A 26,867-nucleotide genomic window follows, 5' to 3' on the forward strand; every position below is an offset into this window, starting at 1 on the left:
CTAGAGCCAAGTGCATTTCCCAAGTCTTCCCTTGCCCTTTATTTGTCCCACATCCTAAACTAACGTTTCTAACCTAACATAACCTATCGTCCCCTAAATGAGATAGTTAATAAATAGCATAGTGCCACTGGCTGCCGACAATGAACACAAACCTAACCTTATTCAACCATGGAAAACGAATCCAATAATCCACTTAACAGTGGTTTCACAACTCTCACAACGTACAATATAAACACATTATCGAACTATTTTTTCAAAACACTAAGTGCTTTGTTCTCGATTTGATCTCTCTCAGGTTCTAACACGTAACATGCGTCGCTTGCGATTCATAATCCGTTTATAGTCTCGATTAAGTGTATCACTGTCACTGCGTTCACGCCAAGTCAGGCAAGCGAGGTTCGCTCGCTGACGGCCGACGAGCTCGCGTGTTCCCCGCACTACGAATAAATACTGTATGGTGTATTTTAAATTTATAATCTGTGGTGTTTAGTTTCCCATCTACACATTCCGTTTCTATTTGTTACACCCTCCACTGAGCGCTAGATATCTGTTAGTTCTGCAACAGCCTATAGGCCATAGATAAATCAGTTGTGTTAGATTAACCTCTCTAGCGTTTGAGGGTTATATGTGACCGGGAGTTCATATTTTATAAAAATATTTTTATCTTTTTTTGTATCATGCGGAAATACTCAATTTTTTGACGTTAGAAAGATAAATAATTATACTTTCCAGTTTGCCTCAAATATTTATACTGGAATCCATTAATAAAGTCCTAAAAATAGCCAAAATGATTGATTCATATTCGGTTTAACTTTAAAAATGATTTCTTATTTTTTTATTGCACGAACGAGATAAAAGTGAAGGTACAGTTTTCTTACAAATTCCCCAAACAAAACAAACGTGTTTTAGAAATATTGAGTTCTATCAATTTTTCTATGATTGTGGTAAAATTGTGGTTAAGGTTTTTGACAACATTTTTCACGTTTGATATTAAATATTTTAAATTTCGAAATAGTAATGTTTATTTTAAATGAAAACACTGGAAAGATAATTTTATCTAGTTTCTAAAACAGTATTTGTTTTTGCGGCAAATTAAAAAATAAGATGTACATAGCGCATTTGAAATACTCAGAAAATATTGCAGTGATGAAAGATATAAAGAACCTAGATAATTGCTTATATATTTTTTGCTACCAGAGGATACACATATGTCTACTTTTGGTTTTGAAAGCATTTTTTAAAGTGGCCATAAAAAATACCTATAAGTATACACATGAAATTTTGAAACGATTTTAATATAATTGTTAATTCACAAAATAAATAAGGTTATATCGTGACAGGGATAATTTACGTATCGGGATATTCCGATATTGAGATGTCTGCTCTAATCACAAAGTTTTTGCGTCAACTTTGTTGACGTCAAAGACTTTGCTTATTTCTCCAGTATGTATGGTGTTTTTAAAACTTATTAAAATGTCTTCAAGATTAACTGGTGGATGCATCTGTTTTTTACCTATGTAAGGCAAGCGAGGTGATTTAATTACGTTAGGTGATATAGAGTAATTTCATCATTTTTTGACAATAAAAACCTCATAAATTAAGAAAGCATATCCATCCAGGATATTTTAAGGATACCCACCGAGTAAATTTGAGAAATTGAGGATATCCGTGAACAAACAAAATTATAATGTATTATAACCGTTATAATTACAATAGCGTATTATCCAAAGTTGATATTTTCAGTTGCGAACTTGCCAAATACAAGAGGTCCATAAAATAATATTTCTCTGATAATTTTTGAATAATGTTTATGTCTCTTTTGCTTATTTCTCTATTATGATTTGATTTATATGTACAATCTCTCTCCATTGCTATAAATGTATTGTTTTGTAAATTTTTCGTTTTAGACATAATATTTTGTTTTGTATAAAGTTTTTAATTTATATTCCTTTCTTACAAATTTAATTTACTTATTCCATATTATACTGTCTCAGTAGAGGTAAAGTCACAAGGAGGAAATCCATAATTGGTTTTATTTGGCTATATAATACTTATGTACAAACTGATTAAATGTGGACTGTCGATTTCCCGAAAATTAATAAATAACAAAAAATGCACACCTACCAAAAAAGAAATTTGGCAAATCGAACGCCCGCAATTTCTACCACAAAAAAGTCACTGATCCGGACCTGAACTCTAAGTTAAATAACATAGAAATCGTCAAGAAGCTGTTCAATAACATAATAAACAGTCATGTCCATATAGAAGCCCGCCGCACTTAAACCAAGAAAAGTATACCAAGGAGACCAGAGAAATCGACTCACTGATGGACCACAATCTAGTTCAGATGATCTCAGAGATAAATCTGTATTAACTACTGAGCCTGTGTGATGATTATCATCAAATTAAATGCTCAACTTTTAAATTAACCGTATCACAAGATATATATCAGATGGTGTTTTTGTTTTGTCGAAGATCGGTCAATCAAATTATGAAATGTACATTTGTACATATTTATTTTACAGGGCCAGATCTGTGATTACACTAATGCATATTTGGCTTTAGGGCTCTCAATCAACGAGGGTAAAATAAGGTAAAAAATATACTGAAAAAAAATCTAATTAATAAAAACACGAGCCAAAAATTGAAGAAACCTTATTGAACTAGGAAATGGTTTATAATATATATACCGCACAATTGCCCTAATTGCTCGAAAGCAGTGTGTTAATGACACGCTAAACGTTGGTAAAAACGGGATTGCAAATCGCTTCCTGATAAGTGTTAAGTAAATTCGTAATAATACGGAACACGACCTCATGCACCTGCGTTTGTCCTGGTATTATATAGTGGCGAAATGCAAAAATATTTTAATATTTATGAACACGTGTTCCGACGTCGTGATAAAACTTTGGAAGATTGTGATTATCGCCAATTTAAATGGGTTGTTGGCTGAATGATTCTGTAACTCTCCAATCCGCAGAATCCAAGGTTGCATGATTACTGATTACTCTCGGTGTGCAAAAATGGGAATTCAGATATCTTCAATTTAGTTTTTATTTTAATAAAACTCACGTTACAATAATTTTATGAACAAAACAGATCGCGTACTTTAGAGGAGATTTTAAGGCCAAACCGGCGGCTAGACCACTGGAGATAGAATGAATTATTTGCCGCGCGAGATATCGCGCGCAGGTTCACAGTGATATCAGCCTCACAATAATGTGGGTAAAAGTAATGTTGTCATTATTTTCTGGAGACGTAAACTTCATATAATTTACCTTTTTTTTATTTTTTATTAGGTACAATATTTTTTACAATTCAAGTTTCCCAGTAATGTAGGCCTCACTGGGTGGCTTGCCCGTGCTGAGGCCTTTATTTTATAATATGAAAATATAAAATACATAATACATTTAAAGAGAAAAATTATTCAATTAAAATTAAAAATACATAATAATATATTTAAAATTAAAAAATAGTACATTGAAAATAATCTTGTGTGTTTGTGAGTGATGTGTTTATATTGGTTTTGTGTGTTACGTGTAGGTTTTATTTTTATTTTATGCTATGAAATTTTGGTAATATTGTCTTTTTTGTTCTTTAATCCATTTTGTAATTTTGTGTGTGAATTTATTTTTATTTTCCTCAATTTTAATTTCAAGTTTTAAACTGTTGAAAGCTTTTATTGCATGGTATTGGTAGTGCCTTTGTCCAAAGCCTGAATTTACTGTCGGAGTTTTTATGTTTTCTTTGTACAAAATAACACTAACTGGTCTGTTAGTGTTATTTTGTGTATGTTGAAATTTTTTTTTTTTGTCAAAAATGTAGTTTAGTAGTGTTTTAAATAACCTTACAACACATTCGTGTTTTACTGAAAGGAAACCTATCGATTCATTCGATAAGGGCCTGAAATCGCGTTTTTAACCGTATTACGAATGATTTGAAGATATTCTTAATAAAGTAGCAATATTTTACATCAGCAAGTTTTCTCCGTGTATGTAGACAGCAGACAGCGAGTCCTACTTATGTGGTATCACATAAAAAATATGTCCGATTAGCATTAATTTAAAAAGCTCAATTCTAACTACCACAAAGAAATCAAAACCGTCAGACACATTTAGCAAATTACCATATCTGGTCAGTACCTAAGTAATTTAAAAACCAGAAAATTGGTCAATTATAAAAAGTGTATCAACGGGTTCTGTGTCACGGAGAATCATCTCGGTCAGTCGAATCATTGCAGTTACTGTGATGTAACCACGTGTTCATAAACTTTGATGATTCGAATCATCGTATTGGCAATGAGAGCATCATCAATAAGTCTCACGAAATAATCACCGCGAAACTGGAAACACCATATTGATAGGGTAAACATTCAATTATATATGATTAATGTGAAGGATGCAGTCAAATCATGAAGCATTATATTCAAAATGGCGGCATCTGATATTTCCCAGAAATAATTAAGTGTACTGAATATTGTCCTGAGAAACATTTAATATTGATAGAAAAGTATACATAATATGATATATTAACTATGAATTCTGTATACCAATAAAAACTATAAATTACAACCACTTGATGAAAGAGATATGAAATTATTAAAACTCTATGATAGATAGATTCGTTTCCGAATTTTTTGATTTTTAAATTGATAGACAGCCCTGATTTACTGTGTCTAATCGAAATCGACACCAACTAGATTTTCGAAGCATTAACTTCAAAATAGCATCGCAAAGTATTCTAAAAAAGATCGTAGGTCGATGCTCACATTTTCTCTAGAGATCCATCGGCGTTCCACTGATTAATCCATACGGCGCACAGTGGGCTGAAAATCGCCTTTCATAGACATAGAGCATTTAAGCGTTAAAATGAATCACCAACATAAAAAAGTTTTTTTTTCAACTTTGACGATTTAAAAAAAAATCGCAAGTTGCGCCACATTACGAAGTATGTCAAAAAAATACAAATAAATAGTAGAAAATCTGTGTGTAAGGATAAAATGGCCAACCTTATGATTCCAGAGATAGCCTCATTTTTAATGTCAGTGCTATACAAATTTTTCTTAAAAAAATGATAACTCCTTCATTTGTACACGCACTTGCTTCATACGAAATTTTAAAGCATAGTAATATCAGCAAAATCCATTTCCAGCCAAAAAAAATACCCTTGAAAATTCAAGTCTCTATGTCTATGAAAGGCGATTTTCAGCCCACTGTGCGGCGCCTTGAATCTATTTATAAGGCATATTATACATGTTTTTTTAATATTCGAATCGCTGATTAAGTTGTTAATAATATGGTCCGCGGCCCTAGTAAAAATATAAATAACTGCCTCAAATTCGTGTTTGAAAAATGATTCCACAAAGTTAGTCTGTTCAGTGTACGAACTTACTGGAAGACTAATTTGCTCCATTCAGACCAACAAAATGTAAAAAGCAATGCTTCTTCCGATCATTTGACTGCGAGATAATGCACTTTGTTTTTGATAAATATTTTCTTTAACTATTTAGTTTCAGTGTTCATTTTAAGGATCACACGCCCTATTTAGATAATTCTTTGTGCTGAAAATGGAGCTACTTTGATTTTGACCTATAAAAACAAATTAAAGTCAAGGTATTATATAAGAAAAATCACGTGATAATACTTTCCCTCTTCTTGACACATAAATGCAATGTAACACATCTTCTATAGTTCGTACGTCACTCGTATTAACACAATCGCTATGCAATATGTCAACAGAATAAAACTTCAAGTTGCGAAATATTCTTGTAACCAAATGTAGACATCTTCAGGTAAATGCCACCGGTTTAAACTTGGCCATGGGTAAGACGTAGAGACAGGGTTGTCAGAATAGGTTGTTGAATCTGCTGCGTTATGTCATCAAAAATATGTATTAAATGTTGTGAAGTGGTTTTATGAGGAAAAACCTCGTTACTTTTTCTCTGAATCATATCACAACTATATAGTTATCATCTTATAACAATAGAATGTGTTATTAAATAATTTACACGCCATTTTCCGCGTCGGTTTGCAAAGAGGATGGGACGCCACAAAACCCTGTCTTTGCAACACTCCTGGCTTCATCTATATTCTCGAATCGCGTAATTTTCATGGCCGCGTCGTTTTTTTCTTAACTGATAATTTCGATTACATTACCTAATAACCTCTCAGGTTAAAATATTCAAGTATCATTACTCCTATCTATTCATCAGACAGTTCCTTGTGAAAAGCGGTTTGTTCCCTTCTGCCTGACAGTTAAAAAAATCAAAATCATTGTTCCTGAAGTCCTGGGGAGACCCAAAACTTATAGAGCACGGCTGATTACGGAGGCCACTGAAATTCATAAAAATCCCGTAAACATTAATAGAGACGATGGCGCTAAGCTCAATAGTTCTTGGCATCCGGTAATTGACGGTTACACCAGAGCTAAACGAAGAAAATCACTTTAAAAATTATACGTTAGTGTTAGCTCAGAGGGTTGGAGCTGGCAACACGGTATCACATCCTCATACATAAGCTCACATTTCACCACAACTTCAAATAACACATCCGCCCTGATGATGGACACTGCAATGCTGTCCGAAACGTTGGCTAAAGAAGGAGCGCAACACGGCATAACACCCCAAAAACAAACAACAAAAATACTTTTGGCCGTGATTATCTGAAATCATATTTAAATCAAAATCAATTCATTTTTGTGGTAAACTACATATTCACAGATGTCATTTGTAGCTGTAAGATAGAGCTGGCCAAAATAGAAAGATTTAGAAATAGACCATACCCGGCGTTGCTCGGGGACTTATAAATCGTTTATGATAAAGTTTTGAGGTTTGGAGGCTTTTTTAAGGTACACAATTCCGTAGTACATTATTTTGCTGTATTTCACAAGGTTTAGCCGGCTTTAACAGTGTAAGCCCAGAAAAGATTTTTTTTACGACTTGATTACAAAACATCGACTTTTTTCTACTTTCTATAAATATAGTATGCATTTTTATATGTATAAACCTTCCGGAAGAAATCCTCTAAATGATAGTGAAAACTCAATCAAAATCCGTTGCGTAGTTTAGAAGAACTAAGCGCATAAACACACAGACGCGGATAGTTACTTTATTTTATACTATTTAGAAATACCATTGCTACCAAGGTACTAGCGCTTTGGTTCGTGCGTGTGTTCGCAGGCTAACTATCACAAATAAAGTAAACAGTGTTTGATCCCGGAGTTCTAATTGAAGAGTTGCACGGGGAGTCACAACAATTTTGAAATCAGGTTTTTTGACCTTAGCGTAAAATGCATCCCGATAACGACTTCCAAAGTTCAAACTGCTCTTAACTTGCTGTGGCAATCAGAATAAACGTGAATATAATACATTTCATGTGCCAACGTATCCTTGAATATTTTCAAAAAATCATTTCTCTGAATATAAGTAGCGATTTTCTGAAAACTACTAATGGTAAATTTCATGCTCTTTTATAAATATATTAAAAAAAAACTTTTACAATGCAGGTACAACTTACAACAACATCATTGCAAAAAAAGTAAGTTTTAACGAACATGAAATCAGCTGGCTCATAGTTTAGTGACGGCACATGAAGAGTTAACATAACTTTGAATCACACTTCCTGAACTTTGGCCATAATATTTTCTTCAGTTGTGCCAAGCCTAAGGTTATTTAATGTCTTATTACTGTCGGCTTGGTTCTGAACTCATAACTCCTGGTAGTGATGGAACTACTCGAGTATGTAGTGTAACCCTGTCAGAACATTATGCGATTCTAGTAAACAATTTCGCAACAGATGTCGTGTCGTTGGATGTAAAAGTGATACGATGAAGGTAACGCAATAGAGACAGCCTGAGAAACGGAGATACGACGGCACATAAGTCGCTAATACACAAATCAATACATTTTAATACGCGGAATAAAATAGGTACTAAGTACCAAAAAATTAAAACCTCTTGTCTACTTATACGGGATTTAGTAAATAAACTCACAATATTTCGTGAAAACACCTTTTTTATTATCTTCTTAGTGGATTTATCTCAAGACATTTCATTATTAACAGAACAGGAGGGCACATCTCTCATGGTGACAGGATAACTCATTAAAATTACAATTCAACCCACCTTTCAAATCATAAAAAGTGATGATAAAAGGTTAATTAGGTTATGTAGGTAAGGTTTAAGTGTTCATCAGTTTTAACGACTTAATATCACTTTTTAAAGGTGTGTTGAAATTGTCACTGTGTTGAGTCATCATTCAATTCAATTCAGTTTATTCATTATAAAGTATGTAGTTTATTCATTATAAATTTATTAAAATGTGAGCCTCGGGCAAACCCCCGTTATTGGAGTCTCATGTCGCCTTATATAAAACTTTGGCTTCAACAAAACAATTAAACTTTTAATGTGATAGATTGACAATATCGAAATTAGCAGGCGGTTGGAAAAAATGGACCCCGATCAGGAATTATAGCATCCTATCTTATTCCACTATCCACAGTTTATTTAGATTTTTATCATTGTACATCAGTGAGAATTATTACGCCCGAAGATGGCAGCAATTGAAGATGGCATTTATGTCAAGGAGCAAACGATTTATATTCATTATTTACCATTTACAGAAAGGCGTATCTATGTTGAATCACACAAACAGAATCTTGCGTAAATTCACGTTTTACCGTTGCACGAAACAGTCACTTAATTTGCTATTTTTATTACCTTGCCGACAGCTGTTAAGTCATCTCAAAAGGTTTATAAATAATCCGAACAAACGGTATTCTCTTTTCAAAAGAATAGCGTGTTTTCATTGTTTTTTTTTTTCATTTTCAAAATTAATTTAGAATAATATTACGATGGATGTATTTTAATTTTAATTTTATTATAATGGATGTATTTTAATTTTATTTACATGTTGACACATAAATTTTCTACAACGATTTAAAATGTGCCATTTTAGTTTTGCCGTATTCGTGAATTCGGTGGTGTTGTTGATGTTAATGATGTTGTTGCCAATTGGAACCATTTCGGAATGTGCGGTTTAAGATCGTTTTTAAAATCAATAATTCGAAATGAGAATATTAATTATTACACTTCATTTCTTATAATGCTAAAATATTCAGATTTTCATGAACACGTGTTCCTACATCATGATAATATATTTGATATCATGATATAAGTTTATCAGGAAACTTGTAAATTCATTCGTAAGGCCTGCAATCCCGCTTTTGACTAGAATTATCAATAATTTAAACAGATTCTTAATAAATTAGCAATTTAATACAATACGCAGGAAATTTTCAACCTTCTCTTTCCCTTACTCAAATTGCCTTACAAATTCCTCAAATGGATATCCCAAAATCCCACTGGCTCCGAGAATTGAGACAATTGTGTGGTGTCACATAAAAAAAATAATAGCCCCAAAAGTTAATCGAAAAACGTGTTACTAAAACCCAAAGAATCCGAGGTCTGGGAAATTCGAAGAATTACTTCAAGAAAAATTGAAGGTCACAAGAGACCATATTATTTAGCTTTTGTAATAGAGTTTAAATTCAAAGAATAATGCGTCATAAAACAACATATTATGGTTTTAATGTTCTAATGTTATCCTTGGGGTAAACTGTGGAATTTATTCTTATGTTATGTCGATTATTTTAAGCAGAAGTCTCGATCATGAATTGTTTCCAGAATCGTATGGGTGTCATGGACTGACATTTATTCGTTAAAGCTTTTGGGTCATGCAATGAAATGAATACTTTATAAATATAATACATTGTATTATTTGTATGTCTTTCGACAATGGCGGTATTTTACACTGTAGCAGGATACTATGTCTTACCATAACGCAGTGCTAAAAGATCCTGGGATTGTAGAGATGAATTAAGGTGGAAAATCGTTCGGTAGATTATTTTATTTAAAAACATAAGATTTACACGCTAAATAAAATTAGCAGAAGGTGAAGGCGGGAAGCACACGGCTGCTCGGATCGGAATAACTCCGTTCGGGTGACAACTGACAGGCAACCGAAGTTCAGTGTGGCAAGCCGATAAATCTTGCCAGTCACCAACATTTAAATACACGAGAGCAGTTCGTACAACACCTTGAATGGCGATATATATAACTATTTTCTGGGCGTTTTTTTTTAAAAACAAAAATTCCATATTCAATATACATACGATATTTTACAATTAAATAATAGTATAAAATTGTTTAAAATCTTTCGTGTGACAGAAATGTTCATGTTTGCTGATTTGCTTATAAAATAATGATCATGGATTTTGAGTTAGATTTTGTTGGGATACTTTGAATATTTTGTTCTCTTGTTTACCATATTTGCCAAAATTTTTTAGCATTAAAATGAGGTTAAATAATATAAAATGTATTTTACAGCATTATAACGAATGGTTGTGAGACAGAAAACCCATTGAAAATTTAAATTTAGTTTACAATAATTTAGTTCTTAGTCCACGTACGCTTTGATAGAATATTTTTATTTTAGAATTTAGTGTTTTGGGTACATTTTGACAATTGTTGGATTATTGTTAGGTAATGTATTTTATTGTGATAATATAATATATAAAGGAGAGTGTCTTTTAGTGGTGGCGTGGATTTGATTTCAACATTAATCTGCAGTTTCATTCTGAGGTCGATGCAATTTTGCACACCTGACCTTCAAAACAAGAGAATGAAACATGAAATTTCGAAAAAATTCTACGCGAAGCCCGGGCAACACCGGGAACTCAGATAGTCAAATAATATAAAGTAGAGAATTTGTTGGTTTATTTTTTGTACAAAGCTACAGTTTTATTGCGAAAATGGAGAACCAACCCGCCGTTTCCCCGCAAGAGTAGGCAGAGAGGTCGTACCGCCAAACAACTCATATGTACTCATCTAAGATAACCCGACTCAAGTATCCGATTCACTTGATCGTGCCATGTCTTCCTCGGGCGTCCCCGACTTAAAAATAACATTTTTATTACAAAATGAAACAAGATTTCTAATATTTTCAAACGTTTGTGATACAGGTTCGTTAACACTAATCGGGGTAGAAAATGTATTTATTTATTTTTATTTTGTTTTTTAGTTTTGTTAACCAGAACGACGAATCATGGGAAAGGAACTAATCAACCCCCAGTTCATATCTACTTATCGTTCCACTTGGTGAATATTATTCGGATAATTTATGCACGCAATTGGATTCACTTTGTTATTGTTCGTTTGTTAAAAGTCTTTCGCAATATACATTCATAAATAAATGATGAAGGCATACCATCGTATCATTCATCTCTCGTTCCTCCCATTGAATTCAAATCACTTTCATTCTGAGTTTACCTCGTACGAGATTCCCTCGAAAAAACGCCATAAACCAAGGAAGCCATTGTCCATTGTAACGGCTTATCGAATAATCGACGACCTCACTCGAATAAAACATCCAATTTAAGAGATTTTAACGAAATTCACATAGTTACTAATCAAATCAGATGCCATTGTTGGAATGTTGAACGTAGTACAAAATATCTAATTAAATCTGCACAGTTGGCCAAACTTGGAACTAAAACACCATGTGTTGTTTTTTTATTTTATATTTCGCTGACAAATTATTTTCTGTTCGGGTAGGTTAACAACTACAACGTTTGATATTCTTGCTTTAAGAGGAAGCTACAAGCCAAAAGTGTGTAAATTCTTGATATACCTTATATTGTAGGTAATAGGCATTAAAATCTCTTGACAAACGGAGTCTAGAAACGTTCAATTTCAAGTCAAAAACTGGTTTTTATTTATTTTGCAAATAATTTTATAAGAAAGCAAAAACGTTAATCAAATGAAATTGTCACAAATAATTTTAGCTATAATACTGTATTTAAAAAAATTCCTTTACGCGTTCATACATTTCAATTGAAAAAATGTTTTTTTTAATAGTTTACATTTATATTTTTTATTGAGTAATTTATTTTAATATTTGTATTCTACTCAAGCGAAGCGATAGTATAACCTTCAATTTATCTAAAGCATATTTTTTGGTATTCATAATGTACACCAATTCGTTATAAAGATTAATCAAAATGGTGATTTAGCATTAAGCTTCGCCTGCACACATATAAGAGTGTGCACGAAGCATTATTCTTATTGCTAAGGTGTTTATGAACGTGGATAAACTACAAAAAATCAACCCGAAAAAAACTGTTTTTTTACTATAACTGTTTTAAAATGTCTTTTAAATCTTCAAAAAAAATTGTTTAACTAAGGATTGAACCTTCCCACCCAGGAACTGGAGTCAATATCTATACCAACCAAGCCAAATCCTTATTGGATAATATTTACATTTATTGCGTAAATTAACATTGTAATGTCATCGAATTCCACAGAAATGCATATATGTGTCCGCTTGTGTGAAAGTGATTGCCACCGAAAGATTACAGAATGCGTTGTCATCGAAAACAAGTCTATCTGTCGAGTTTCAGCTCAATCTTGGATGTCGGAAAGTGGGTTAATTTCCAGTTCCAAGATGCACTCATTCACGAAAGCAAAAGTGAAATTCATATATTTAAAAGGCACCGATAATATCTACCATTTGACGATAATACCAAGTATTCAGTTTGCACTGGTAACACTAATACCTACGGTAGCGACTCCCGGGCTGCATATATAAGTATCTGTATCAATCATTGATAATTTAGTCTTAGGTATACCCAATGGGTTCAATTGAGAATTTAACTTAATTCATGGAGATAACCACTAAATTAAAGTCATAATAAACACCATAAAAAACCATCGCGATAAGGAGGAAAAATATTTAATTAATATTGTTATCGCCGCAAGCTGTTGCATATTCTGTATTTGCTTACTGACTTATAATTCGAAGTTGCTTCACTTCTTGGTAAAAGTTATATATATTCCACCAGGGCGGGATTGCAGCCCGTCCTTGGAGAAAGTTTATGGTAGATATTTATTTTATATTAAAAAGTAGAGGTTATAAATTTAGTTTGTAGCAAAGAGCCCTTTCACTCAGCGTAACTTGTTTTAAAAAGGGATTATCTTGGTAAGTGCTGCAAGGTTCATTTATTTATTGCTAGTCGAGCAAGGTCCACATCGATTGTCGTGCGAAATTGGTAATAATGGCTTAAAAATGTTTCCACGATGAGGTTTTCTGTTCTTACAAATAGCATTAAAATCTTAGCCGTTTTACCAAGAAAACGTTTCTACACAATAACAAAAAATCTCAAACATGGCTGGTCAAACTTGAAAACATAAACTACAAGATTTTTAAACCAATTATCCATTAGCGGATAAGTTTCACATTCTGAAAAGATGTGTATTTGATTTTGATCTGAAAAAGGTTGAGTTTAGCACGGGTTTTATTAATTTGGATGTTTCGTTCAAGCTTTAATGATTGATACATGATACGCAGAAAGCGCGATCTACGAACCCAGTTGGTATTTGGAGATGTTTATCTAAAGGGTTACATCTGATGAGTCTTATGTAAGTTTTCGTGGTAGTTGTTGTGATCATTTATCTTTTTTCACAAATTTTTGGAAATTTAGCATTTCATTCAAGTAAATGATAAATAATATAGGACCTAGAACTGTCCCTTGGGGTATTCCAAAAATTTAAATAGGTGAGTTAGCTAAGTATATATTTAATGTTTATATATTAGTGTAATTTATGTAGATAACTTTTGAACTATTCGTTTGCTGTTCCTTGAAATCCACCGTATGTTTATTAGCTTCCTGTGGCATACTGTCAAATGCCTTTCGTTAAGTCGATGAGTAATAGTTAAAGATCCGACACTGGTTGTGGGCTGTAGGCGGTAGTTGGTTTGTAGGTATTGGAGCGCAGGTTGTGGTTTGAGGTAGTTTTGCATGCAGACTATATCACCACCGTTGCTTAATGCAACAGAGAGAAAATGGCCGACAGAACGTGATATTGACGCTGTGATTTCTGGTTCACTACTCGAAGTGAAGCGTCATGGTTCAGTGCAAAATGCACGAGGATTTTGCTTCGAATCTTAACAAAATTCAAACCTACATAATAATACTGCAGGAAGGTTTTATTTTATGTTCACTTTGCACAAGATTCCCTACAAATAGAGAAGCGTTACAAATTAATGTTTTCTCTAGGGACAGAACATGAGAAAAGTTAATTATCGGAGAGAACATGGTTTGTATACGTTTGTTGGGCTCGCGTTTACCTGTGTTCCGACCATGTATCAGCCGGTTCCAAAGGGATCAAGAGTCCAAATTTATCAAACGCTTTCAAATTACTGCAATCCGCTCATTAAAATGTTTGTCCTATTGAAAAGAAAATTCGTGAGTTAAAAATATCAGACTTTGCACAGTGCCCAAATTAGAAAATCGCTCTTTCTCTATCTTTTATGAGTTTTTTGGTTCTTGAACAATACAGGCAATAGTATTGAATCATAAGTAGAAGCATTGCATGAGTCTTATAGATTATTACGTAAAAGTATTAAAATATATTCTAAGGTATACGTCGATCACCTGCCGTATAGAGAGATTTTTAAACAGCCAATAGCCTTCGATAGGCAAAAAATTGATTAGAAAATTTTGTGAGATTCGCTCTCCGCAATTTTAACAAATGCAACAAATTAGTTACTAGAAAATACAATAAAACACATAGAGTTTAAAAATACAAAGTAGGTTATAGACATACTAATCTGACAAAGATATCACGTTGTTGTTTTATTTTTCGTAGCTAAAACGAAACGAATAAGAAAAGGATAGGAATTCAGAGAATATTTGTGTGCGGATGAAATAGCAATACAACGGCGCGCAAATTTCTTGATTTTAGTATCAAGTGAAAAACGAAACGTATGAGAAAAGGATAGCAACTTAAAGAATGTGTGCGTATGGATGAAATAGCTATATTTTCAACAATCCATCCACGCAAGCCGACACCGATCAGCGTAGTTTTTTCTTCCTACACTTGAGTTTCTGTGTTCCTTGTCTTCCTTTATTTTATATCAACATTTAACGATTGCGGTTAGCCAAAAGCCTTGATAAATAATATTATTATTAATAAAAGCAACATTTTCCGCTTACTGTGATGGTAGTACGAGATTTTCAAATATTTTCAGTATTCGTAACCTGGGAATGTTTTTCTATCTTTAAAAAGAGTAATTAGTGCATATTTACGAATAGAAAGAAACTGCATCCAAAAACTGCATTTTTTATCCTCGAGAATGACGTGTGCACCTCTCAAAAGCATAGGAAGGCATATTTTCACAAAAAAAAAACCTGTAGCGACTTGTTTCTGGCAGCTGGTGACAGCTTATCTGACTTGTGAATTTATGTACAGTACAAAACGCATTAAATCTCTAATATGTCCAGTGGACCTAGTTCGGTGTAACCACGCGCGTTTTCTCGGTAACCTTCGTACCTTTTGATTCATTTAACATAAAATGTTCTATTGAATTTTTAAAAATTATTAATTTCATCATGGAATGAGGTTGTTTTATTAAACGTGTCCCTAAAATGTTAAAAATACGGATTCAATTTCATTCCCTTGCCTGCTACGTAGCTATCTAATGTATGGACTATTCATTATTGATGTATTGTAATATGGAAATTTTTGTTCATCACTATTACTAAACTTGTCTATGGAATTTCTTTGTTCAACAAATTATGAAGACAAGATAATATTGGCTATCTATAGGTCAGGTCGGCTTATATAATACTTTATGTTGATAACTTGGCAATATTTCATGATGTAATAACCCATACAGAGATGCAACCTACCTGTAAGACTGTAAGATTACCGATGGTTAATATGATCTTAACGATAAAGCAAAGAATCTGTTATTTTTACGTTTAAAGCATCAAATCTCCCAAACGGTAAGCTCTGGCGTTATGAAAGTTGCACACATTTTTCAATTTAGAAATTCTAGATTAATGGTTTTATCTTGATATGTTATTTCCATTACGAATAATTTTAAAATTACCATTTAACTTTTTTGTTATTTGTTTTTGGGATATAATAAATTTGGGGTAATTTATATCTTATAATTGATAACACATCTGCCCTGATGATGGACACTGCAATGCTGTCCGAAACGTTGGCTAAAGAAGGAGTTAGCGCAACCCGGCATAACATCCCAAAAAGAAATAACAAAAATTTTTTTGGCCGTGAAAATCTTAATTCATATTTACCATTTAACTGATAAAAAATACAACGTTAAAATGTTTAATGCAGCAGGGTGAGTTCTGGCGTCGTGAAATTTGCATAAATTTCTGTCAGGAATAACTAGGCCAATCAAACTATTTTCAGCTCGCGATGTAAGGGTCCCAACTTCTTCCAGACGTCTGGAGAGTGTGAGACTATGGCATCCCCAACAGGGGTGTGTTGCGAGGCTGAAGGTAATGGGAAAAGGAAGGAGATAGGTGAGAGGAAGGTGGTGAGGTACCTAGCTATTCAGATTTAGGTTGAGCCACGTAACAAACCCATATTAACCCCTTGCGGTTTTCAAAAATTCCTCGTTCACCTGTGCTATATAATCGGTAAATATTTATACATTTTAAATAACTAAAATTTAAACTATGTGTTTAGTATATTTAGAGAGATGTTTAATTAATTGGAGCCGATTTTCACTCAGTTAACAGCACCAGCGAGGAAAGGTTCAACCACGAAATTACAAAGATCCAGAGTAGGCCCACAAGTAACCAAATAAGTATAAAGCCATTTCAAGACACGTTTCGATTCAGAATTGTGGTCGTACAAAAGCGCGATACTGGGAATATCTTCCTCTTTGAATCATAAAATATTTAAATTTTATTAAAAAATAAGAAAAAAGAAATAAAAAACAGTGCCAAATCCCAGATGAATCCGGGTAGTGTCTATTAGAAAAAAAATATATTTAAAATAAAAAATTCAAATCATCATTAGTTTCACAATCTACCACAAAATATAAAAATAAATTCGATTGAATTGTGACTTGTAACAATAATAGTATTCTATACGTGTTGAAAAGTTCTTACTCGACATTGGCACGACCAAGTCTTCGTTTTCTGTTGTGATGGAATACTAATCGTCACGTAGTATTTCGGTCATTTCGTTATTTTCACTCTCACTTAAAGTAGTGTTATAAACGACGGGAATTGTAATAGAATGTTTGTGTAACGTTTTAAACAACATTTGAATGCGTAAGTCAGAAGGCTTTGGTGGAATAACGCGATTAGAAGCTTTGCTGGTCTTAAAAAATATGATAAAACAATATTTGCTGCAAAATGATCTATATATATATGTGTTTTTTTTTCAGCATCATCTCTTTATAAATATTTAATGTTACGTAAGTTGTCAAATTATTAGTGGGTAAGTACCTACTTCTAAATTCCTAGCTTGGTTCTGTGCTTATATGTATATCTCTGTCTGTTTCCTTTTTTGTTTCTTCTTGTATGTTCTACTTAACCTCCCTTTTTCTATTTGTTTACTGTTTTGTGTATGAAACTTATGATTATGATTTTTTTGTACTGTTTTGTAATTATTTTTTTGTAATTATTTTTTAGTTCTCTAGCGGATCGAACGCAATGTGTTCAAATAACAGTACCTGTAATCGTCCTCAAAAAACTGTTTGTGGCGTTCCACAAGGTAGCATCGTAGGACCCTTATTATTCTTTATATTTGATCTATGCAACCTACAAATATGTGGACAAATCACAACTTGTATGTGAAATGATAAATGATATTGATATCAACCTACCTAGCTACCAATATATTGTAAGTTCTTCTCGTCCTACAATAAGTTTCGTAACTCACCGGGATTGATCTAGCAAGAAATAAATAGTAAAAAATGTCTGAATTCTTGACACATGGTGACATGGCTTCGGTCGAGGGTCAAGGCTCTCGACTAGCAAGATTCAAAATCCCGGCGTGCGCAAGTAAATTTCACGTTCCAGAATGGAAGATACTCTCAGTATGGCCCCGGTGTAAGACCACCATACAAAATTGAAACGTTGGTTGAAATGGCTTTGGCCGTGTCTAGTGACCAGAACTGAATAGCCAGGTACTTCCCTACCTCAATCTTCCCTATCTCCATCTCCTTCCCCTCCAACGACCTCCAGCCTCACAGAATATCCTAATTGGGGATGCCATAGTCTCATTGGCTCCCGACGGTTGGGATCAGTTGGGGCTCTTGTGCGGTTTCACGTTAAAAAAATATCAGTTCAAATTTTGAAAATGAAACTCAATTTTTGACACAATCAGTTCCAATTTAAAAAATGAAAAGCCGTCTCATTTTGACTAACAACATTACCTAAACAAGGGTTTAATAGAACCACCGACTACGGGCAATGAAAACATAAAAAAATTTATACATTTATATGATATACAGATCTTGGTAGCGGAAATTAACCCACTTTCCGACATCACATAGAGCTGAAACTCTGCAAATAGACTTGTTGTCAATGACAAGGCATCCTATAAACTTTTGGGGTCAATCATGTACTCACACGCGGATAAATACGCATTTCTCTCAATCGGACAACATTACAGCAGTCAATATACGAAATAATTGTCGGTATAAGCCGCTCTGCATCTGACAAGGGTTGTAGATCGATTGAATCCGGTCCTTAGGAAGGCAGGTTCAACCTTCAGCAAAACAATTTTGTTTTTTACATGATGATTTTTTTTTAAATTTCATATATCGCAACCTCCAGCTGTGAAGCAATTTTGAATGTACAAATAAATCAAACAATATCAGGCGACACAATTGCAAAATGAGGTTGCATTTTGGCATCAGCCCCGAGCACTAAAACTTCATTATGATCCGCAGCCGGTTTGAAACGACGAAGGTCACATTGTACAATTAAATTCGCCAACAATTATTATCATTGACCAGGTTAAGTTTAGGGTAATTAAATACATTATATCACAATGCAATAATGTGATTTGTACCCATCAGGTATCATGCGGCTGTAAGCAATATACATTATGAAGTTATTGGGCAATGCATCCATTATTGGCTAATAACTAGTTGCTCTCAAACGTAATCATTTATGTTCAAGTTTGTAGGTACATTTAAGTGTGTTACGCTGAGATATTGGGCAACCTTTGTTCGTATTACGCATTGTAAGCCACACAGAAAAAGACCTCATTCTGATAAGTAATATTTTAATGCGATGCATGATTTGTCGCCTTGCTGATTTTGTAGACTGTCTTAAGTGTGCTCACAGCTAAAAATGTCTTTACTGATACGCAAGGTTAATAAATTCTTTAAATATTAATTTCAGCGTAAGTTTTTCCAACCGATGATGCATGATATTAGATTGCTAATTTTCCATTATTTCAATGGAACAAACTGTATAAATATTTTTTGTTTAATTTATCAATCATGTATTATATATATACAGGTTTCGTTGCTTGTGTGGCACGTAGCGCCGTCTTGTTGAAAGTAAACGTTGTCCAGATCAATACCATCCAATTCCGGCCATAAAAAATCATTAATCATCTCTCGATAGCGCAATCCATTCACCGTAACTGTTGCTCCAGCCTCATTTTCGAAAAAGTAAGGTCCAATGACTCCACCGGACCATAAACCGCACCAAACAGTCACATGTTGAGGATAGAGAGTCTTTTCAACAATAACTCTTGGGTTTTCTGAGCCGCAAATGCGACAATTTTGCTTGTTGACGAAGCCACCGAGGTGGAAATGGGCCTCACCACTCAAAATGATTTGCATTTGATTCACTCAAGTTAATTTTCATAATTTTAATGCGTTGTTGAAGCGTGTATTGTTCCATTTTTATCAATGGCATAGTTTCTACTTGTCAAATGTCATAAAATGACAGCTTCAAAAGTAACATCTACCGAAATAGCGGGCTATTCAAAATAACACCTCTTATTGGAAAACCCTGTATTTAGAGATACTAATTTATTGTCACGATTTCGATTTTAATATGTATTTTTAAGTTTATCAAGAAACGGCCTGTAATCCCGTTTTTAGTTCAATTTGATCTGGGATGTTCCGGGATATTCCGAACGTTTCTGATGTTCTGGAATGTTGTGGAATGCTCTTAAATACTCTGGACTGTTCTAGAAATTTGTAGAGGGTGAAACTTCAAAAGCACGCCCTTCAGTTAAAAACGGGAACCTTCTTCATGAATGGGGGATAGAGGGCTACCACACCATATAACCCTCTTGATCGTACCGGGACTCGTTTCTGAGTTTTATTGGCACGCACATTTTACACTTACTTTTACAATTATACTGATTATTATTGTTGTAAAGAGAAATGTGTTGGCGTACCTGCAATGCATTTATTCGTTGACCTCTCCCACCCTCATAGCCAGGAAATGTTTGTTAAATTTTAATTGATTTATATGGAAAATGTCTCGAAGGCCATTGAACAACAAAACCACTGAGATTGTAACACAATGTGATAAAGAGAAGTTAACATATTTCAGTGTTGCCAACCAATGATAACAGGTTTCACGTGTACCTTGATATATCATAAATATATCATGTAACTTCCTATATGTGAGCGACTTATTTTATGACGTAGAAAAGGTTTCAAACTATGAAGAGAACTTTCAGTACCTATTCAATTATGTAATGTATATTTATTGATGGGACATAAAATAATAAGGTTAGGTTAGGTTTACATTTTACCACGGATTTAGTTCAAATTGTACACATATACAAATACTAAGTTCCTGACAAAATGCGGTATTTACTTTATTTTTAGCCTCGTGGGGTTTAAATCAGGATTCATTCGATACAAAATTTGTATTGATGAGCTTCTAAACATGATTCAGAAAACCAAATCACCATAAAAACTAAACCAAACAAATTAAAATGTAATGATTTCTAAATAGTATTAAATAAAGTCGCCATCCGCGACTGTCTGTTTGTGCGCTTAGTTCTTCTAAACTACGCAACGGATATTGATAGAGTTTTCTCTATCATTTAGAAAATTTACTAGCTGAGGTGTACCTAGCGTTACTGGTCGTTATCCTTATAAACCATTATGGAATTTTCTGTAGGCCTTTTTAAGATATACAATTACGTTGTACATTATTTCAATGTATCTTATAAGCCAGCGATAGCAATGTAACCGACCGAAACCGATTTTTTACGACTTGATTACAAAACATATATGCAAATAATATTAAACAAAATAATACAAAATATTATATATGCAAACTTTTCGGAATAAATTTTCTAAATGATAGTGACAACCCTATCAAAATACATTGCCTAGTTTAGAAGAACTGAGCGCACAAACATACAGATGTGGATAGTGACATTGTTTTATACTATTTAATTAAAGTAGAAGATAATTAACAATGTTTTCAAATAATTTTACCTGCTCGTACAAAGAATTCTGATGCATAAATAAGTATTGAATTAAGTATGCTTATCTCTAACTTGGGAAAAAATCAGATGGTAAACACAAATAAATATCACAAATTAATTAAACTTATTTTTCAATAATTATCGTAATTTAAAACAGTTGATTTAATTGCTAAAGTCCAATATCTATTTAATGTCTAGCATTTTGAAACAAATCGATTAACATTGTACGTGTTTTATGATAGTCGGACTGATAACAAAACCGCTTTGAAATTGGCAATGTATTTTTTCATCGGAATAAGCCGTGTTTCGTGCTTGACTACCCGCCCCGCGTTGAAATACCTCGGCGAACATTAGTTGTATTGGAACAAATCAATACTATGAAAACCTGTATTATTTTGCAGGTTTCAACAGAAAACGAGGTCTGCATTACCTTCCGTACCACCATGGTGCCACGATTCCACTTTTAAAACATACATACAAACAAACATACATATGTATTATAATTACTACACGGTTTCGCACGAATTTCAGTTTTTTCATTTTTTTTACTGTATCGAACAAACAACCAAAAAAAATTTTTATCATTTTTTGAACGGTTAAATATTATGTTTTATTACTCCCCGGTGGAAATTATATTTCTAGTTAAAAATGGTTAATTTGGCTAACGAATTCCTAAAAAAGCAAATTTGAAAAATACAGTGCTCTGCCTTATAAAATTGGATAGGTGATTCAAATGAACATATTTATTTTACTTGTAAATCTTATAATGTCCGTAAATCCAACCGGGCGGCGTGGATTTGACTTGTATGCAGATATACAGTTTCATTCCGAGGTTGGTGAAATTTTTCACACTTAAACATCACAATTAATCAATCAGGAAATTCACTGTCTACGTGAAATTAAAAAAAAAGTCTGCGTGATGCCCGAGCAATGCCGGGGAATTTAGCTAGTTGTAAATAATTTGATTATTGGATTTTGAGTAAAAAATAACAACCGTTGTTACTAACCCATGTACCTATAAGTATAATGCATATTTTATCAATAAAATAATATAAATAACAATAAGATTGAGCCTTGCACTTTATTAGTAACTAGCTACATACTTATTACTAAAATCGTTCCAAACAGTTTTTTTTTGTGAAGGTCTAATAACAGGTGGGTTGAATCTAATTGGCAAAGGTCACCACGAGGTCATTCATGTGCATAAAAGAGTCGTAGTGTTACCTTAGGTCAGAATAAAACAGGTTAAATTTAATGCAGTTAAGGCGATGCCATACGTAGTAATGCAAAATCATGTGTTTTTATTTTGAAAATTTGGTCGCCTAGAAATGTTTCAGATGCTTTAATTAAATACTGCGAGTAGAATACATCTTGGTCTTTAAAATAATCGAGTATTTTTTAGATAAGTTTTTTTATAAGCCCAGAAAAAAATTATAATTATGATTTTATTGTATTATGTGGAAAATTAAGTTATGTATAAAATGATTGAAAAAAATTAAATATTTATGCCTGAAAATCCACAAAATAAAATAAAAGGCACCTTTTGGCCATGTTTTTTTCTTGCATTAATCAAAACAGGCGGATAGTGTTAAGCGGGAATTTAAACCTTATCGCCATCTACGTAAGGGTTGTTATTTATAGCGGCTCAATTTAAAATATTACACGACGTAGTGCATCGCCTTAACAAAAGCCACTGTAAAAACGTTCTATGAATCTCTAAATAGTATAAAATAAAGTCGCTATCCGTGTCTGTCTGTTGGCTTAGTTCTTCTACAACACAACTACACAACTGATTGTGAAAGGATTACTATCATTCATTTCTTCTGGAAGGTTTCTATATATAATACTTACAGAAAGTAGAGAAAAGTCTATGTTTTGTAATCAAGTCGTAAAAAAATATTTTCGGGTGCTTACATTGCTAACGCTGGCTAAACCTTATGAGATACATCAAAATAATGTACTACGGAATTGTACATCTTAAAAAGGCCTATAGAAAAGTCCGCGATGGTATTTGTCTATCTTCTAAGGATAACCCCCAGTAACGCCAGGTAAACTTCAGATAGCATATAATAAAGTAAATTTATTGCACAACTACCTACATACTTCTTGCAATTTCTGTATTTGAAAATTATATGGAGATTAGTCATAAAACACGCCCACATCGAATATCTTGTGGTCTTCTTTATTCTATGTCTACTCTAATATTTAAGTTCTGAAAAATGCTGAGGCATTTTAAATAATATATTTAATCATTGAAGATAATAATAACGTCTCTAAAACGAAAAATTTGAAACAGAAAAAAACATTTAAAAAATTAGTCACATCGAGGAATTAGACCCAATACCTTTTCTTTGCCTGACCACTGAGTTAATTCGATCATATCATAAATTTTAACTGTCTCGAACTTAACTGAGATCTACAAAATTATTATCTTCATTTTGTTAAATATGAAACAGTTAAAAATGAGTTGATATGGTCGAATCAGCTCAGTGGTCAGAGCACTTCACAGGCAAGGAAGAGGTCCTGGTTTCATTCGTAGATGTGACTGAATCCTTTTCTGTTTCACATCTTCAATATTACAATTTGTGATTTTACTTATTAAGTTATTACACCAACGGAACTTTTAATCATCATTGCATTTTTTTTAAATAAATATTCTTATTCGATAGCATTATAACACATGAAATTGAATTTTAATTTTCACGTTTACAACAAAAGCAATAAATTTATAGAAACGAAAAGGTCAAGTACAAATAAAATAACACTTGAATAATTGATTGCATAATAATAATGCTAAAGTTTATCGATGAATAAATACAATTTATTTGATACAGGCAAAATGCATTTCACAATAATCGAATTGTGATGACGTTAAGCTACATTTTTTTAAATGCTGATTTGTGGGTAAACTAAAAAGACTAACAAATTAATTTCTACAATAAATATTTTTTTATTAACTATGAAATTAATTTCATCAATATATTTTTCATTAACCAACAAATTAATTTCATCAATATATATTTTTTTACTAACTAACAAATTAATTTCATCAATACATTTTTTTATTAACTAACAAATTTTCATCAATTTATAATTTTTATTAACTAAGAAATTAATTTCATCAATTTATAATTTTTTATTAACTAAGAAATCAATTTCATCAAAATATTTTTTTGTTAACTAACAAATTAATTTCATCAGTACATTTTTTATCTGCTGAAATATCATGATTTCCAAAATTTTATTGTAACGTATTTATAAAACAGACTAGTCACATAATACTAATATATTCAGATTAAATAAACGTGTATTATACCGGTGTATCATTTTATTAGGAAAAATTAGTCAATCTAAAAGCGAAAGCATTTATTTATTTTAATTCTGCTCAAACTAATTTGTGGTAATTCATTCGGTGTTATATATTAAAAGTTAAAATAAAATTACTTTATCGCAGTCAGTTGTCATAAGTAATAAAAAGACACGTTACAATTGTAATCGTAGTTATACAATTGTATCTCACAAAATCGTTATAAATGATGATTTTTTTAATGAAGTTTTTTGTTATTGTTTCAGCAATTAGGAGTCAAGTTTCTCAACTTATTTTAAAGCGGTAACCACTTTTTTTAGACCTTTTGATATGATACGTTAGCTAATACCTGTTTTTTTCTATTAAATTAGAGTGTAGTTTTACAATTGCCCATTTTATAAATGCCTTCCTTGAGAACTGGAGCAAATTTAATATTATATCTTTTTGAGATTGAATATAATTTGAGAAAATTAGGAAACACAATGCACACAAATTGTATAATTTTTAAGTCATAATTATTAGCCTGAAACACCTGTATAAATTGAAAAAATCTTCCGAGAAAAAATACTTGCCGCCGACAGGAATTGAACCCGCTGCCTTCTGAATACCGGTGTACAATTTGCTTTTTTCTCGGAATATTTTATTAATAATGCCGGGTACCTACATATATGCAAGTCTAGGTACTTACTCTACCTGGACACAAGATAAAAATGCTATTAATTATGTAAAATTAGTTCACCGTTTCCGTGGAATGATTTTTTAAGGTTTTTTTGCAATATTGAAAAAACTTTCCAAAAATATGTGATCGGTTCTGTAAATATGTCTCGTTTTACATAAAATATACCTGGCGTAGATTTTCTCCACAAGAAAAACACTATAACAGCTGTTAAGTACGGGTACATGTAGAAATCCACCGATTTACGAAATAACTTCTCCTTTCCTCAACAGATACACTTATTTCAACTCAATAATCAACGCTTCCGTCGATTTGTTACAATAGAAACTGTCCAATTGTCGTATTATTGTGTGAAAAAGGCAAAAAAGAAACTCCGAAATACGACTGTCGTCAAAAATAAGTACAGAAAACAATGTAAAAAGCTTAAAACGCAACGAAATCGAAAGGTATTTAAATGCTGTTGATAAAAACAAACGAATCGCTTGTAAACTCACTCTCTATGGCCGTTTTTTTGTTAATTTTTTCAAATTTGTTGAACTTTTTTCACTCGGATTGGTCGCGGCACGAAGATTCACGAAGACAACCGAACTCTTCCGAACTGCGGGACACACTGACGCTAGAGCACTCCTGTACTCTCGAATGGAGTGATTCTAGAACGTTCGGTCTCAAATCACGATGTTTGTTTTTTAATTAAATTAAACAGGTATTTTTTTTATTGTCAATGACTTTTTGTGCAAAGCGGTTTTGTCGATGATGCGTTTAAAAGCTAAGCATTCTCTAGGCATGGATATGTAAAGCAGTTCCGAGAATAATTATTTGTCTGGTGTGTTTGACATACAATTAAGCCACAGTGCGAGGTCAGTTTTAAATCGATATGAATTAGATTCCTAGCTTCCGGGAAATAGCAATGTTTTAATCCTGTTATACATTATGTCCTTGAAGGAGGTTGTCAACGATTTTTTTTAATAATTCCACAGTCAAGGCTATTTCAAATCATTGACACAAACCCACAACAAATATATTTCCGGAATAAGCATAGCGAAAAATAATTTGAATCTGAAGAAAAAGTTGAATAATTGTAAAAACTGAGGGCTGAACTAACTGGTATTTCAGTATTGTCAGGAATGTCAGTCGGATTTGGTTGTCAGGGTTCCTACAATGCAAATAAATATCTAAAGCTGAACTTAAAAAGCAAACTGAAATGCTGGCTTAAGAGCCTAAATTTTTCTTAGCTTAGGTACACAAAAAATGCAAAAAAAAAACTTTTTTTTTTTACTGTCAAAAACTTATACCTAATTTAGATTTAGATAGGTAAAAAAACATACTGCATAACATTGGAATTGTAACCAAGTACATTAATTTGAAAAGAAATTTGTTTTAATTAGCTGTCGAGGTGGCAAAAGTTGGGAAAAATTCTAAATAATCTTTTGTGCCCTCAATTAACGCCATCGGCCAAATGCCATTTTGCATTTAATTTGAAAGCAGGTTTTGTATATAAGGAGGGACATATATTTTTTTAAATCACTTGGGAATTGGTAACTCTGCCGACTTTCCAAAAAGTATACAAATAATAATATTTCTCATTAT

General features: G+C 32.7%; 1 protein-coding gene across 3 annotated transcripts in view; it reads right to left on the reverse strand.

Annotated features, from left to right (window-relative positions):
- LOC149410787 (uncharacterized) overlaps positions 1–25,910 on the reverse strand; it is a 104,186-nt gene extending 78,276 nt beyond the window's left edge. For all 3 annotated transcript variants that reach the window (XM_089648206.1, XM_089648205.1, XM_089648203.1), the window contains exon 1: positions 25,775–25,910. The gene's annotated coding sequence lies outside the window, so the exon portion shown is untranslated. The remainder of the gene's footprint in view (positions 1–25,774) is intronic.
- Between the last annotated feature and the right edge of the window lie 957 nt (positions 25,911–26,867).

Source organism: Hesperophylax consimilis, chromosome 27 (genome assembly GCF_061612785.1).
Source record: "Hesperophylax consimilis isolate HC1 chromosome 27, BYU_Hcon_1.0, whole genome shotgun sequence".
Classification (NCBI taxonomy): domain Eukaryota; kingdom Metazoa; phylum Arthropoda; class Insecta; order Trichoptera; family Limnephilidae; genus Hesperophylax; species Hesperophylax consimilis.